This window comes from Myodes glareolus, chromosome 13 (genome assembly GCF_982192425.1).
Source record: "Myodes glareolus chromosome 13, mMyoGla1.1, whole genome shotgun sequence".
Lineage (NCBI taxonomy): Eukaryota > Metazoa > Chordata > Mammalia > Rodentia > Cricetidae > Myodes > Myodes glareolus.
Window position 1 is genome coordinate 70,537,625 of NC_142038.1, and position 15,170 is coordinate 70,552,794.

Below are 15,170 nucleotides of genomic sequence, written 5' to 3' on the forward strand. Positions count from 1 at the left end.
CTTCAGAATGTGTGGTACCCTGAACTTCTGGTGACATCCGTTTGTAGAGGAGCAAAGCCCCTCCCATTGATTGTGTCCAGTGCTCAGGTTTCCATAGTCGTGGGAAGGATGGTGCTGTCAGAAATCTTCTCCTGAGGTTTCTCTGATGCGCACAGCTGTGCTCAGTGGGGAACCACCTTATTCCTTGGGGCTGAGACTACCTACTGGGCTTCATCTGTAATCCCTTCCTTTGAGTCTTTTAGACAGTCCCTATTTTATCTCTGCTGCTGAAATGATAGGGGAGTTCAGCCAATCACATCCTGTTTGTGGGGCGTGTTGCCCTAAAGCAAAAGTTTACCAATAAACCCTGTGGGTGAAAGTCTCTCTCTCTCTCTCTCTCTCTCTCTCTCTCTCTCTTTCTCTCGGGACTCTGTGTAAGTTTTTCCTTCTGTTTTATTAAAGCTGTATCTTTTGTAAGATAGTCTTGGGACTTTTCATTACCGATCGCCCTGCATAAGATGTTTACGAGTGTCTGGGGGCCTTATTGTCTGCTTTTTCCGTTTTCTACTAGGATCTGGAGCCAATTGACTGAGGAAATAAATGATTATCAATGTCTAATCATAGGAATTAATAAAAGGCCTCTTACCATCTCTAACTATCATACATATATCATTATTACACTTGTCTTTGAAATATCTTGTGATATGCTTGGGCCTTCTGCAATGTATTTAAGTTTTCTAGCTTTGTCTTATTCTTTCTATGCCCATTTTGAAATAATTCTAAACATTAAGATAAACCAATATAAACCCTTTCCCACCCCTAAACATCTTCTTTTCTTTTTAGCTACTTTTATCAAAAGTTTATTTTTATATCAATAACCATTAAGATTTCTTTCTCTTATTTGATTTTTTCTTACTGAATTTTCTTTATAAACTTAAGGAAAAAATTTAATTAAATTAAGTTCTTTATTTTACACCCCAACCACAGTTTCTCTCCCATTCCCTCCTCTCACTTCCCCTCTGTCCCCTTCTCCAATCCACTCCTCCTCAGTTTCTGTTCAGAAAAGGGGGGGGGGCTCCCATGGGGATGAACAAAACATGACATATTGAGTTTCAGCAGGACTAAATACTTCCCCTTATACTAAGGCTGGGCAAGGCAACCCAGCCAAAAGTTAGGGACAGGCCCTGCTCCCACTGTTAGCAGTTGCACAAGAACACCAAGCTACATGACTGTAACAAATACGTGGAGGCCCAGGTCAGTTCCGTGCAGGTTCCCGAGCTGTCAGTTCAGACTCTGTGAGCTCCCATGAGGTTAGTGGACACTGCAGTATTTCTTGTGATGTCCTTGACCCATCTGGCCTAGACAATCCTTCCCTTTCTTCAGCAGGATTCCCCAGCTCTGCTGGCTGTGTGTCTGTATCTGTTTCCATCAGTTTTTGGATGAAGGCTCTCTGTTGACAACTGGGGTCGTCCCCAATCTCACTGAGGATTATTTTTCTTCCAGTTCATCCGTTTGTCTTTAAATTTTAAATTTTCATGATGTAGCTGTTTTTAACAGCTGAGTAATGCTCCACTGTGTACATTTACCACACTCACATTGATCAAATTTCTTCTCACTCAATCTCATCTTCAGTGTCTCTCTTTATCTTTGTTGAGTTCTACATTTTTCTCTGTTCCTCTCCCTGACTCTTCCCTACCCTCCAACCCTCTCCCAAGGTCCCCATGCTCCCAATTTACTCAGGAGATCCTGTCTTTTTCTACTTTCTACTTCTCATATAGATTAGACCTATGTAAATCTTTCTTAGTGTCCTTATTGTTGTCTAGGTTCTCTAGGATTGTGATTTGTGGGCTGGTTTTCTTTGCTCTATGTTTAAAAACCACTTATGAGTGAGTACATGTGATAATTGTCTTTCTGGATCTGGATTACTTCACTCAAAATGATGTTTTCTAGCTCCATCCATTTGACTGGAAAATTCAAAATGTTGTGATTTTTTTCTGCTGTGTAGTACTCCATTGTGTAAATGTACCACATTTTCCTTATCCATTCTTCGGTCGAGGGGCATTTAGGTTGTTTCCAAGTTCTGGCTGTGACAAACAATGCTGCTATGAACATAGTTGAGCACATGTCCTTGTGGCACAACTGAGCATCCTTTGGATATATACCCAAAAGTGGTATTACCTGGTCTTGAGAGAGACTGTTTCCTAATTTTCTGAGGAATTGCAGCACTGACATCCAAAGGGACTGTACCAGCTTGCATTCCCACCAGCAGTACAAGAGTGTTCCCTTTTCCCCACAACCTCTCCAGCATGAGTTGTCATCACTGTTTTTTATCTTGACCATTTTTTCAGGTGTAAGACGGAATCTCGGAGTTGTTTTGATTTGCTTTTCTCTGATGACTAACGATGTTGAACATTTCCTTAAGTGTCTTTAGATTCCTCTGTTGAGAGTTCTCTGTTTAGATCTGTACTCCATTTTTTTTTTTTTTGGATTATGTGTTCTTTTGTTCTTGAGCTCTTTGTATAAGTGTCTCTTAACTGGAATAGCTGCTACACATAAAGGCAGATTAAAAGACCCCAAGATTTTGTAGTTTTCATTTAGATTTATCAGTTGCTGTTCTAGGTAGACTACCGATCTGATATCTGCTTCCACATCATTAAGGTCCTTAATCCTAAGTCTGCACTTATAATGATGTGCATTTTAAAGAAAACAAGTAGAAATTCTCTGTGCTGTGAGTATAGGCAGAGCAGTTAGCAGCTGAGCTACTATGCAGGCAGAGGTGATTCCTTTTCCAAGAGGAAGCCAGCAAAGAAGACATCTTTTCACACGAACAGGCAAATTTCCTATGATTCCATTTTTAGAACAAAATTTTATTCTGCTTTCTAATTATAGTTAGGCTAAAATATATTCTCTGTGTTTGTTTATGATTCTAAAAACAGAGGTGGGCGTGAAAAAACGCCTCACTAGTAGTTCCCATCTAGACTAAACATCACTGACCATTCTCATCTTTAACCTGGGGAGACTCACATTGACTTTTCCAATATTGACATTAACTAGTGGACTAGTGGAAAAGAAGAAGTTAATTTCCAGGGTTTCATGAAAGATAAATGCTGGCTGAATAAAGGTGGAAAGGGGAGGAATTTGGGCCACCTGTCTTGCTGATGAGGAGAAGAACACTATTGCCATGCATGGATGTCATAAAAGCCTGGGTGTGAGCCGTTGTTTCGGTGGCGTCGTTCTTAATTTTCTGTAGCTATGACCAAGGCAACTTATTTTTAAAAATAATTTCATTGGGAGCTTGTTTACGGTTTCAGAGAGTGAGTTCATGCCCATCATTATGGGGAGCAAGGCAACAGCAAGAACAGGAATGGTGCTGGAACAGCAGAAATGATGCTGGAGCAGCAGCTTGGAGCTCACATCTGATTCACAACCAGGAAGCAGAAAGGGAGTGGGGAGGGCTGGGGCCCACTCTATGTGTCACACCTCCTCCAACAAGGCCGAACCTCCTAATCTGTCCAAAATCAGTCCCACCAACTAAGACAAAGCATTCAACTATCTTCGCCTTGGGGGGGCATTCCTCTTCAAAATGCCACTGATAAGAAGTAGGACTATGATCTAACTGGATCTATGAGGACATCTGTGCTGTTCTCAACCTTACTACTCAGGTATATTGTTGCCTGAGTGTGTGGATTTTTGACTTACTAAACAACAACAATTTATTGTGTGCCTTTGTGCAATTTCAAATAGCTTGCACATGAATTGTCTACATCCATGGCACACTTAAGCCCCTGTTCCTCCACTTGAGTTTCTTGACAAAGGGCTACAGGCGAAAGCCTTTCAGGCATACAGCCCTAAGCCCCCTACCCTGGAATCCAACTCTGGAATATGTTAGCAAACCTAGTCCCTGTGACACACTTCCTGTCTTGAACTACACACCATTTCACCCGTGTAACAACCCAAGCAACTTCAGGAAAGAGGTGAAGCTTCCAGTGTGGCTGAGTTTTCTGAAATTCTTTAGAAATGTAGAACTAAGAGCTAGCCATAGTTTTACATTTTTGAACATTGCATTGTCACCTAAATTTATAAGTTTGTTCACTTTGTATTCTCCTTGAGGATTTCCACTAATTTAAGCAACAGTTAAGAGGTTGTGTAAAGCCAGTACGTCACTACGGATTGCAAGAGGAAGGAAAGCTAACAAACAGACACTACGGAGAGCATTAGAAAGGACATTTTCACTGTAGAAGTCATTCACAGCACTGAAAACTCTTTTCATTTTCAGCTAAGGTCTTTGAGATCAAAATGAGACTAAGTAATGGGCCACCCAGGCGAGGGGAAAACTGCTCAACAACTATTAAACTAACTTGCTGAAAGAACATTGTATAATGAGCCATTTGGGCATCCTCTTGGCTCTCAACACAAAGTTAAAAATGTTATCCAGTATTCTAGGAAACAGACTGATGTTAGCTTATTGGCAATCCTAAAAGGAAAGAAAGTGAAATTAATCCTGTTTATATTTGCTGATACATATTTAAGAATAATCATTTCATAGATACAGTTGGTAGGTAACTGAAAAACTAAAAATTAATTTAAAAAGTGAAACTTCTAATGATCTTACCTTACTCCCTTATATGAGCTGTTTTCATCAAAGAAAATAATGGCAATTTAGACAATTTGAGATGAGATGCAAGTGAAATTGATTAAAATATGCAGAGAAAGTACTTTGTAGAAAGTCTGGCAAAAAGCAAATGCAAATTACTGTCAACTGTCATTGTGCCTGGGGTTGACAATATTAATTTAGGAAGAATTTGCCAAGGCAAATTGTAAGAGACATCCAGATTCCTGAAATGGAAACTTATTTGACCTGTTGAAATATTCTGGATAAAAAAAAAAAAATAAAAAAAATAAAAAAAACAGGTTAAGAGTTGTTTCTCAAGCAATCTGCCACACATATTCAGCAGAAAACAGAGATAGAGCTAAATGTAGGCAGTGAACAGAGAGGAGCTAGCCATATTTGTGTGCTCACAGTCACAACCGTGAGGGAAGCAAATTGACTACTAGAATCATGGGCTTCTTTGAACTTCAGAAGGGTGGGGAGACTCTGAGGATGAACAGCTGCCCTGGCAGATTCTGGGTGGGGGTGGCAATTTGGGGTGCAGAGGAGTGCCTTATCTGGGAGTCAGAGAATGAGGACATGAACGAATTGTTAGGAAATGTGGTGAAACTGTGATTTCCAAAAATGTCAAGAGGCCACTAAGGTTGGTGTAGTGGAACTTAGGACGGACTGGCGAGGCTGAAGGCCATGGTAATTTGGATGCCAGTTCATTGTATTTGCGCTCTTTGCAAGACCACAGTGACTGCTGACACGCAATCTGAGCACACTGCTCACTCACTTCAGGGCCTTCCTCCAGGAAGGTCAGTACATCTCTGAGTAGGATCTTTCTTCAATATCCTGTGTTCAGATTGTTACTCTCTTCACAAAAGGTGACTCTCAGGCAAGCACATTTGCATTAGAATAGCAGTGTGTAGGTACCAACCGCTAAACTGACTGTGTAGACCCCTCGCAGGCTGTGGAGCAAAGATTCTGAGATTGTGTTTATGTTGGCAAAGGTCAGTTTCCATGATTGCTGCACTTTAATGAGGAATGTACTGAAAAAGAGAAACTCCAATCACCGCCACTCCTTAGGTTCTCACGGTAAGGATGTCAATGGGTCCAGAAGGATGTCAATGGGTCCAGAAGGATGCCAATGGGTCCAGAAGGATGTCAATGGGTCCAGAAGGATGCCAATGGGTCCAGAAGGATATCAATGGGTCCAGAAGGATGTCAATGGGTCCACCCTAGTTTTTTTAGTAATGGTCATGGAGGTCATCTTGCTCTTTGAAATCTAGAAACCAGCTGCCTAAGTTAATGGGTCTTAAGCACTGTCTTTTACAATTAAAAAAAAAAAAAAGAAAGAAAGAAAAAGAAGAAAACAACAAGAAGAAAAATAAAATAAAACAGTGGTTTTGCATGTTATTTTGAACCATTACTTATTTTCATTCTCTATCAGCCCCAGCCCCTTTAATTAACTATTATTTATTAGGGGTTACACTTACAATTTAGACTGCTAAATAACACAGAAATTGTGATTGTCAGTTTTAATTATCAAGTTAACGTAACTTAGAATTATCCGGGAAGAGAATTTCAATCAGGAATTATCTGTGCTGAGTTGGGCTCTGGGCATATTTGGGGATGATTATCCACATAGCTAACATAGATCAGAATAATGGGTTAATATAAGTTATAAGAGCTAATAAGTAGCCTGACCTATTGGGCCAATCAACTTTATAATGTATAGAGATCTCTGTGTGATTTTTCTTTGGGACTAAACAGCTGTGGCGACCGGGCAGGAGAGAAAACAACAAACAAGCCAGCCCCTAATGTTACAGAAATAGAGGACTTAGAAAAGCATCACACACAAATCCACAATTCAAAGGGAAGAATGAAAATGTATTTCTAATGTATTTGTAAATTCATGTTTTAATTGCAAACTGTATTTTAAAGCTACAGGCTTCATATTCTATTTCTAGAGGAAGGACAAATTGCAACACATGCAAAAGAGTTAACTTTTAAATTGATAGAGATGAAAGATCAATGCTTATCTGCAAATTTATGTTAGAGAAAGCCTGTTTTTGGTTTCTGACCGCCCGGCTAGCTTAGACATGAAATAATCACACAGAAACTGTATTAATTAATCACTGCTTGGCCCACTAGTGCTAGTTTCTTATTGGCTAACTCTTATATTAATTTAACCAATTTCTATTAATCTGTATATTGCCACATGGCTGTGATTTACCGGGTAAAGTTTCCAGCGTCTATCTCCAGTAGCTCCATAGCTTCTCTCTGACTTCGCCTTTCTTTTTCATAGCATTCAGTTTAGTTCCCCTCCCACCACAGCTAAGCTCTGGCCTGCTATAGGTCCAAAGCAGTTTCCTTATTTATTAATGGTAATCACAGCATACAGGGGGAAATCCCACAGTAACTGCACTTTTAGAATCACAACCAAAAACCTCTGCATTCAGCATTTTAAATAGGAAATTATTTATTCCATAAATATTCCTCTCTATTGTTAAAATTGAAACAGTCCCTTAAGCTTTCTGATGTGCTAAGGTTTAGGGAGAAACAGCTTTCAATATCGAAAGTGCCTCTCACTAACTTTTCACACTTGGTATTGAATCAAGCCTTGCTTGAGTACTGTGAATGAATTGAAAGTGTGAATTGGTGTATGAGAACATGACACAGTATGTATTTGTTTTGGCTTGTATGTTTACATAGATACATGGGTGGAACGAATGTCATCTAGATAGGTGTAAACCCACTGTAGCTTCCCAAGATGATGACAATGGGAAGAGAGAGTTCATTGAGATTGTAACAGGGACTTTCCAGTGGCTGCTCATGTGCACATACCAAGTCAAGTTACTCTGGGTACCATTGGTCATAGTGTGTCATCAGAAAAACACACAAAAGGTGAGGCTTCATTGTAAGCACACCCTTCAGTAGCTGGAAACAAAGTAAGTCTATTTTGGTCTTTTCATACAGAGTCAGAGCATTTATCTGTTGTGTGAAATTTGCAGTCAGAGGAGCACCACATCTGCCAGTCTGCATATTCATGTGGCCCGTTGCTCTCCTGTGACTTCCCTCTTCCTAGAGAACTCCCTTAGATTTGCCTTTGTTTTTCTTCTTATTTCATTTTGTCGTCTGGTAAGCTGGTGTCAGACCAAAGAGAAATGTAACTGCGTGTATCCTTCTAAAAATCTTAAATTTTGCCTTTCTCTTCTTTTCCTTAAAGAGAAATAAATACGAACAACTTGATGGTTTGTTAAGGAGAGCTTAAGCTTCAGAAACTCAGATTATAATTTTCATGATTGAAAATATTGCAAAATTAGGAAAAAAATTTATACAAAATGGTCTTCTGAGGTTTTTGTTCTTAATTTTTTTCTTCCTTATTTTTTGTTTCTTTCCTGTTTTCGCATTTTGAGCCAGGATTATGACATGGAACCCAGATTGGACCCAGACTCACAGTCCTCCCACCTTAGATTATGGAATGGTGGGGGAGGAGCATGAGCCTGAACTTGTGGCTCTGCCTGGATCTCTAAAAGTACTCATTGAAAAAGTTATCCTCTGATTTTTGCACCAGAAATCCTTGTTCACTACAATATAGGTTTGCATGCAGTGCCTTGAAGTGTGAAAGATGCTTTTCAATTTTTTTGTTAATAAAATGAATAAGTCCTTATTTTCTCTAAATATATTATTTTTGGATCTTTACCTTTGTTTCAAAGCTCCCGAATGTTTACCGTTAGGTAATGGTGCATGTTTGCCTTGAATGTATGGCTATAGGCAAAGTTACCTGTTTTAAATTTAGGAAACTTTGCTCCTTACCTTTTGTCTGCTTCAAATTTGCTCATTGTTTTTTTAACATGGTAGTTAATCTCTTGAAGTGTTTCTGAACTTGGGGCAAAGAATTTCAGTCATTGTTCTGGGAATGCTAACTTTTTATAATTGTATTGCTTTCCTCTTGGAGACGGCTCACATTGGATTGTGCTCTGAGACGCTAAATTATTCATGGATTCTGAGAGTGTACACCTCCCCTTTTCTCATTATTTTTGTTATTGCTCTCCTTAAATTGAATAAATGTAGATTGAGGTGGTCAAAAAATTGCTGATTCTCAAACTCTGAATTTCCCACCACTGAGAAGTGACACTGACTTTTTCAAAACTAATCTGGCAGCATCTTGACCAATTCCGAACTTGGTCAGTGCTCTTTGGCTAAACCCAACCTAGAATGACATGCTCTCATTTATAACCACTTCATGTCTCTGAGTGTAAATATTTATATGTTTTGCTGAAGACATATTAAGAAGCTTTTTAGGTTGATATATATTTGAGATATATGTCTCTGCACTTTCTAAATGTAATGAATCTGGAATTCCAAAACACATCTGGTCCCCAGTATTAGAGCAGAATTCTCTAAGTAAAATTTATGATTTTCATAGAAATGCAAGAAGAACACATATCAAAATTTTTATTTGACTCATTAATTGATGAGGGAATCAGAAAGATGGCAGAGATGGTTCAAAGGAGAATTTAAAGAGGAAAAAAATGGTGCATCCAGGCAATTATAGAGCTGCTGAAGCCATTTTGTAGGAATAATTTTTAAAAAATGGTTAGTTGTGTAAAAAGGAATAAAATAATTCCCCTCGAATATTATCACGTGATTTCATTATCATATGATTAGCACATGATTTACCCCCTGAACATTATCACAAGATTTCAAAGTCTCTGAATTCTAGTTAAAAATATTGAATCACAAAGTCAAATCTGGGTGTATTCTTCCAGGCATTTGTGTAGTCCAGAGTTACACAATGATGGGGAAAAGACCCAAGCTAGCACTGGAGTTTAACTTGAAGAACCGTCCCATTTGCTCCCTGGCTCCCACACCATGACCATTCATAAACTTCAAAATCCACGTGTACCAAAGAGGTTGGCTCATTAAATTCTAGTTACTTGTTTAAAGGATGAACCAAAAGTCTATATGAAATCGGGAGGAAAAAGCAGGATGATTAGTTGTTAAACCAAGGGCCAGCGACACAGTGAGTTTGAGCCTGGTCCCTCTGATATCTATTCTGGAAAATTAAAGGGAAAATACAAGCACACATACGCATGACGTACATATATAAATCCATACAAGTATAACATAGTCTTGGAACTTTTTTAACCTTTTTTCCTTCCTTCCTTCCTTCTTTCTCTCTTTTTTTTTTGTGAGTCAGAATCACATCAGGTAGCTGAAGCTGGCTTTAAACCTCTAGCCTTAGTGTCTTGGAAATTCGGAGTTTCCATGATTTATTCTTTTATCCTGAATCTAGGAAACCAAAACCAGTAAACTCACACCTTGCATTATCATCTTCAGTAGCTGTAAGTTGTACCCAAATCCCACGTCAGAGATTGTCTCATTACTTTAAAATTTATAACCACCAAGAAATGTCTTTGCTTATTCCTAGGGATCTGGGACAGTTCTAGGCCAATTTTCCTAGGAAGGAATAGAGGCATTGGCCTTTCAGGTAATTATGATCTTTAAGCCCACCCTGGCCTTGAAAGCCTATGTAGCACAGGCTAGCCTTGAGCACAAGGTAGTTTCCTTCTCAGCCTCCCACATGCTGGGATTCTAGGCATGAGCCAGCACACCTGATTTCGTGTTTATTCTGGACACAAGGATAGTCCAGAAATTTGACATTCCATATCTTGCTGTGTTTATTCTGTTCAAGTACATGATCATACTCCAGTAAGAGGAGCAGATGGCCACTGAAATCGCACAAATTCCCAAATATCCACTAAACAGAAGGTGACCATGGAAAGCGTTGCGTGCCAGGGGCGGGGGGAGGGGGGGAATCGTATGCTCAGCTGTCTTGTGTGGGAATCGTATGCATCACCTGTCTTGCCGGGTTTCTGTGTAGCAGCGGAAGTACAGTCTGCTTACTGGTCAGGGATTTTTGGTGTCAGAAATAACCAGAAGGAGAATTCTGGAAAGGAGACAAGGTTTATTTGTCTCACAGTTTTAGAGATTTCAGTCCTTGATTGGCAATTTCGATTGTTCTGGCCTGTGGTGGAACAGGACCCCATGGCAGTGGGAGATTGTGGCAGAGCACACCTGCTCACTCACGGTAGCCAGGAAGGAGAGAGTGTTTGCACTGGTGAGATTCCTTTTTCATCTCTTTTGGTTCCTGCTAGGCCCCTGGATATTGCGTGGCTTCACACTTCTGTGTGAGTCTCCAGCCATGGGTTAACTGTCTCGGAAAGGCCATCACAAATGCACTCGGGGTGAGCTTATAATCTTCCGGCTGGCTCAATCCAATCACACTGACAAATCAGGCTTAGCTATTACATCTACTGAATTGAGAGAAATAAAAGTTTCATTTTCAAAAGGAAAAAAAAGGAGCTTTTCTTAGACCAAATGAATTCCAAAATGAGTAACCAAATTTATCTCGTTGGTTCATTAGACGTGGTGGAGTTCTTGATTTTTGTTTTACTCTCATGCCGTTGTCTGCTTCTGGAGTCTGGTTTTCAGTCTTGTCCTTGTCTTCGGTAAGTTTGCTGTCTAAATCAGTGATTCTCAACCTCTCTACTGACTCTTTAATACAGTTCCTCCTGTTGTGGCGACCATGAACCATGCAATTATTTTCTTGCTATTCATAACTTTAATTTTGCTACTGATATAAATCATAATGTAAATATCTGATATGCAGAATATCTGATATGGGGCCTTCATGGGGTTGTGATCCACAGGTCGAGTATCACTAATCTAATGATGTCAGCTTTCAATTCCCAAGTCTGATTGTGAGCCTCAGCCTTGCTCCTGTGGGTTTCAGCCTTTTCGTGAGACTATCATTCAGTCCTAGATACAAATGGAAACCTGCAGCTTATGGTGGACTTCAAATAAGCATTAGATCCAGGAATACACTGCCTGAGAGCAGGCTAAATGCTGATGTTCCTTTGTTAGGATCCAAATAATATAAAGTACAGGAGTGTAAAATCTTGCTTAGTGACATCTATAAATTTTTAAAGAGACCATGCATGTCCCAATATTAACATATTTTGGGAGTCTTCTGATCTAAGGCAATGATTGTTATGTGTCAATCAGAAGCACATTAAACAGTGTTGGACTCCACCTCCTTCATTTCTCATTTAGTAAGTCTGCAATGGGTCTCTAGAATATTCCTTCCTCCTCTCCTTCCTGCTCTCCTCTCCCCCTCCCTGCAACCCTTCCTCTATTTAGAGACCTGTATATGTCAGGTACACGCCCAACAACTGAGCTGCACCGCCACCTTAGAATGGATATGCCTAACAAGGAGCCAGTGATGAGGTCTGGACTGTACTATGAGAGTCACTGCTATAGAGATGTAATTTCTAAAGCAATTTCATTAGTAGCATCCTGCCTGTTCAATTGATCCTTTGCCTTGACAAGTCACATTAATATTTTAACAATAATGTTGAGCTGATTGAGAAATATAGCCTGTACCAAACGTTGTGTTCCGTTTCTACCATCCTTCTTTTTGTAAGGCAAAAGAAGACACATTTGTGATGATCCAGGGGCTGAGTGAAAAATCTCAAAGTCAGTTTCTGATGATAAAGTAGTTTTATGGAACTGTGTTATTTTCTAAATTTGGGTTCTGATCCTGTGAAGAAAAATCAAGGGGTGTTAGAAGCGATCTCTCACTGGATTAAGGCAGAAATCACAATTTTGTGATTTTCTTGGCTACCTATTTTAGAAAGCCAGCAATATAGCCTCTTCACACGAAAGAAGCAGAGGATAAGATGGCTGTGGGAGGAGGCGGTAGATATGGGGGAGAACCTACTGCCCACCTGTCATTGGCTTGACTCTATCAATCACATTCGAATGAGAACCTCCCTCAGGTGGTCTATAGTGTGTGTGTGTGTGTGTGTGTGTGTGTGTGTGTGTGTGTGTGTATGTGTATGTGTGAATATGTGAATGTATATATGGATGCATGTGTGACTATGTGAGGTGTGTGTGTGCGTGTGTGTGTGTGTGTGTGTGTGTGTGTGTGTGTGTGTGTATAAATGTGCGTTGAATGAGCCAGGAGAGGGTGTTGCAGCTTCTCCAGGGTCCAACTTTGCTTTTGCTCTGTCTTCCTGGAATGCTGTGTTGAACCTTCAATGTTAAATTGTCTCAATAACTGCTTCTGTAGAATTCAAAGTGTGACCTTAGCATTTTTTAAAGAGATCAGATTTTATGCTCTTCTATTAAAGAGTGATAATGATAATTGGGGACATGACAAAAAGCAAGCACAGCACAGCATGCTCTCCTGCTGAGTACTGGATCCTGTTTTGACAGACGATGCAGTGGTCAAGAATAACCACTGACTGCCTGCCCTTTATTAAGTCTAAACAAGGCTGAGGCCAGTCAGTTTTATGCAGAAGATACCAAGTTCTAGCCTGCATGAATACAGCATTTGGCAGTTTCTTAAGTTCCCTTGTAAATTAATTAGAAATAAACTTATTGGAACCGAACAACTTTTTAAAAACATTTAAAAATCTCTCTCTCTCTCTCTCTCTCTCTCTCTCTCTCTCTCTCTCTCTCTCTCACTCCTTCTGTGTGTGTATGTATGTGCATGTGTGTCTGTGCCTCCGTGTGTGTGGGTGCATATATGTGCATGTACATATGAAGAAACCAGAGGGAGATTTCAGTTGCCCTGCTTTGTTTTTCTCTACTTTCTTTTAAGATATGGTCTCTCATTAACCTCCCAACTTGATGGCCTTTGGAAGGGAGGAGGAATTTTCTTCTGTTTCTTGCTTTTGTTTTATTTCATTTTTGCTAGGCTTTTTCAGTGATCCTGCATTCTGTTTCCATTTCTCAGCACTGGGGACCCAAACTCAGGTTCTCAGGTTTGCTCAGCAAGTGCTCTTACCCTCCAAGTCAATGGCCTCAGTCCCTTTCGTGATATTTTAACATTGCTTTCTACAGACTTAGGCATCATCTATTAAGGTAAAAATAGTCTAGGGCTCTCCAAGAGTCACAACTTACTTAACAAACTTAACTTAGTTCTTTACTCTTTTATGCACTGAAGTAAGCTGACAGTCTTTGTCAGGACAAAACTAAAAATGTACCCCACTGTCTTATTGACATAGGTGTACCCCACTGTCTTACCAGCATGTATGTACTTCAATGTCTTACAGGCATAACTGTGGCCCACTCTTTTACTGGCATTAGTATACCCCACTGTCTTACATGCATGGCCTTACCCCACTCTCTTACCTCTGTGGCTGTACTCCACCGTCTTACAGACATGGGTGTATGCTCATTATTCTGCAACCATCTTAATCACTAGTACTGTATACAACTTTCACCCAATTAAGTGTCTCCTAATTTGTGGAAGGCAGGTCACTGAGAGTTGCCTATTCCACTGGCAGTTTAGCAAATGAACCATTAGGGCTCATTCCTGAAAGCAGCTCATATCAGTCCCATGCATTACTCACATGTCAAGAATGAGCATATTCAAACACATCATTTAATCTTGAAGCTCCTGCATGTATTAAGAAGCAAAGAAAGGCATCTCCACTAAGCCTGTACTTGGGTTTCATCAGACGGTCCTTCACTTAGTTGTAACCATCCCACTTGAGGCTTTTCAACGTTAAAATAGCAATGTCACAGCAATAAGCATTCAATAACATAATTCTTACAAGTTCAGCTCTGAACTTTTCCCAAGCTAGTGGAAGGCAGCCCAGCTCTCTCATGTTGCACTCAGCAGCTAGAGTGAGCCATAGCCCCCTGTGAGATCTGCAATCACAAGGATACACAAGTTGGTTGACACCATATGTATGTTGCATTGCTGCTCTACAAAATTCAGAGGGTAAGGAATCCTAATACATTTGCAAGTTATGTTTTCAACTTACTGAGATAAAACCCCATAATGAATAAAAGAGGATCTGTAATGTTTTACTCAGAAAAATCCAGGTATCTGAAGATTATTAATGGAGTCTGTTTAAAATTAGCCCAAGGGTTTTTGAGTAACCAAGGATCTTGCAAATTATGTTAAAATCAAAACTTCACAGAATATAGATGTTTATGTAAAAAGCTTGTTAGAATTATAATGAATTATAATTAATTTTACTTGATATGAGTTTATATTTTTTGATGTTCTCAGAATTTCATAATGTTAGCTTATTTGGACAGTAAAATAGCATAAGATCTTTTGAAAATTCATGAATTTTTTAAAATTAAGAATTCTTACATAAAAGCATGGTCAGATACAAACACAGAAAGACAAGCAGCTATTTTCTAAGCCAAAATTATAAAGCCAGTCTAGTCTGATTTGCCCAATGGTGCATCTTGATTATGGGAAATTCAATTTGTATATGAACACCTTCAGTGATGCCATTATTTCTGGCTCTAATTAAATATTAAATGATGGATATTTTGTTAGTTAAATATACTCGGCTACCCATTTACTTGACTTCTTGTAAAAGGCTATTATATGTAATATTCAAGTTCTTCATTTTCTGGAACAATTTAGCAATGTCGTGTGTGTGTCTAAGTTTTGCAGTTATTAGTTATTACTAATTATAATTATATTAGTTATTACTAATTGGGGTGGGAGGTGCATGCCAAGGTAGGCATGTGGAAGTCAGAGAATGATTTGTTAAAG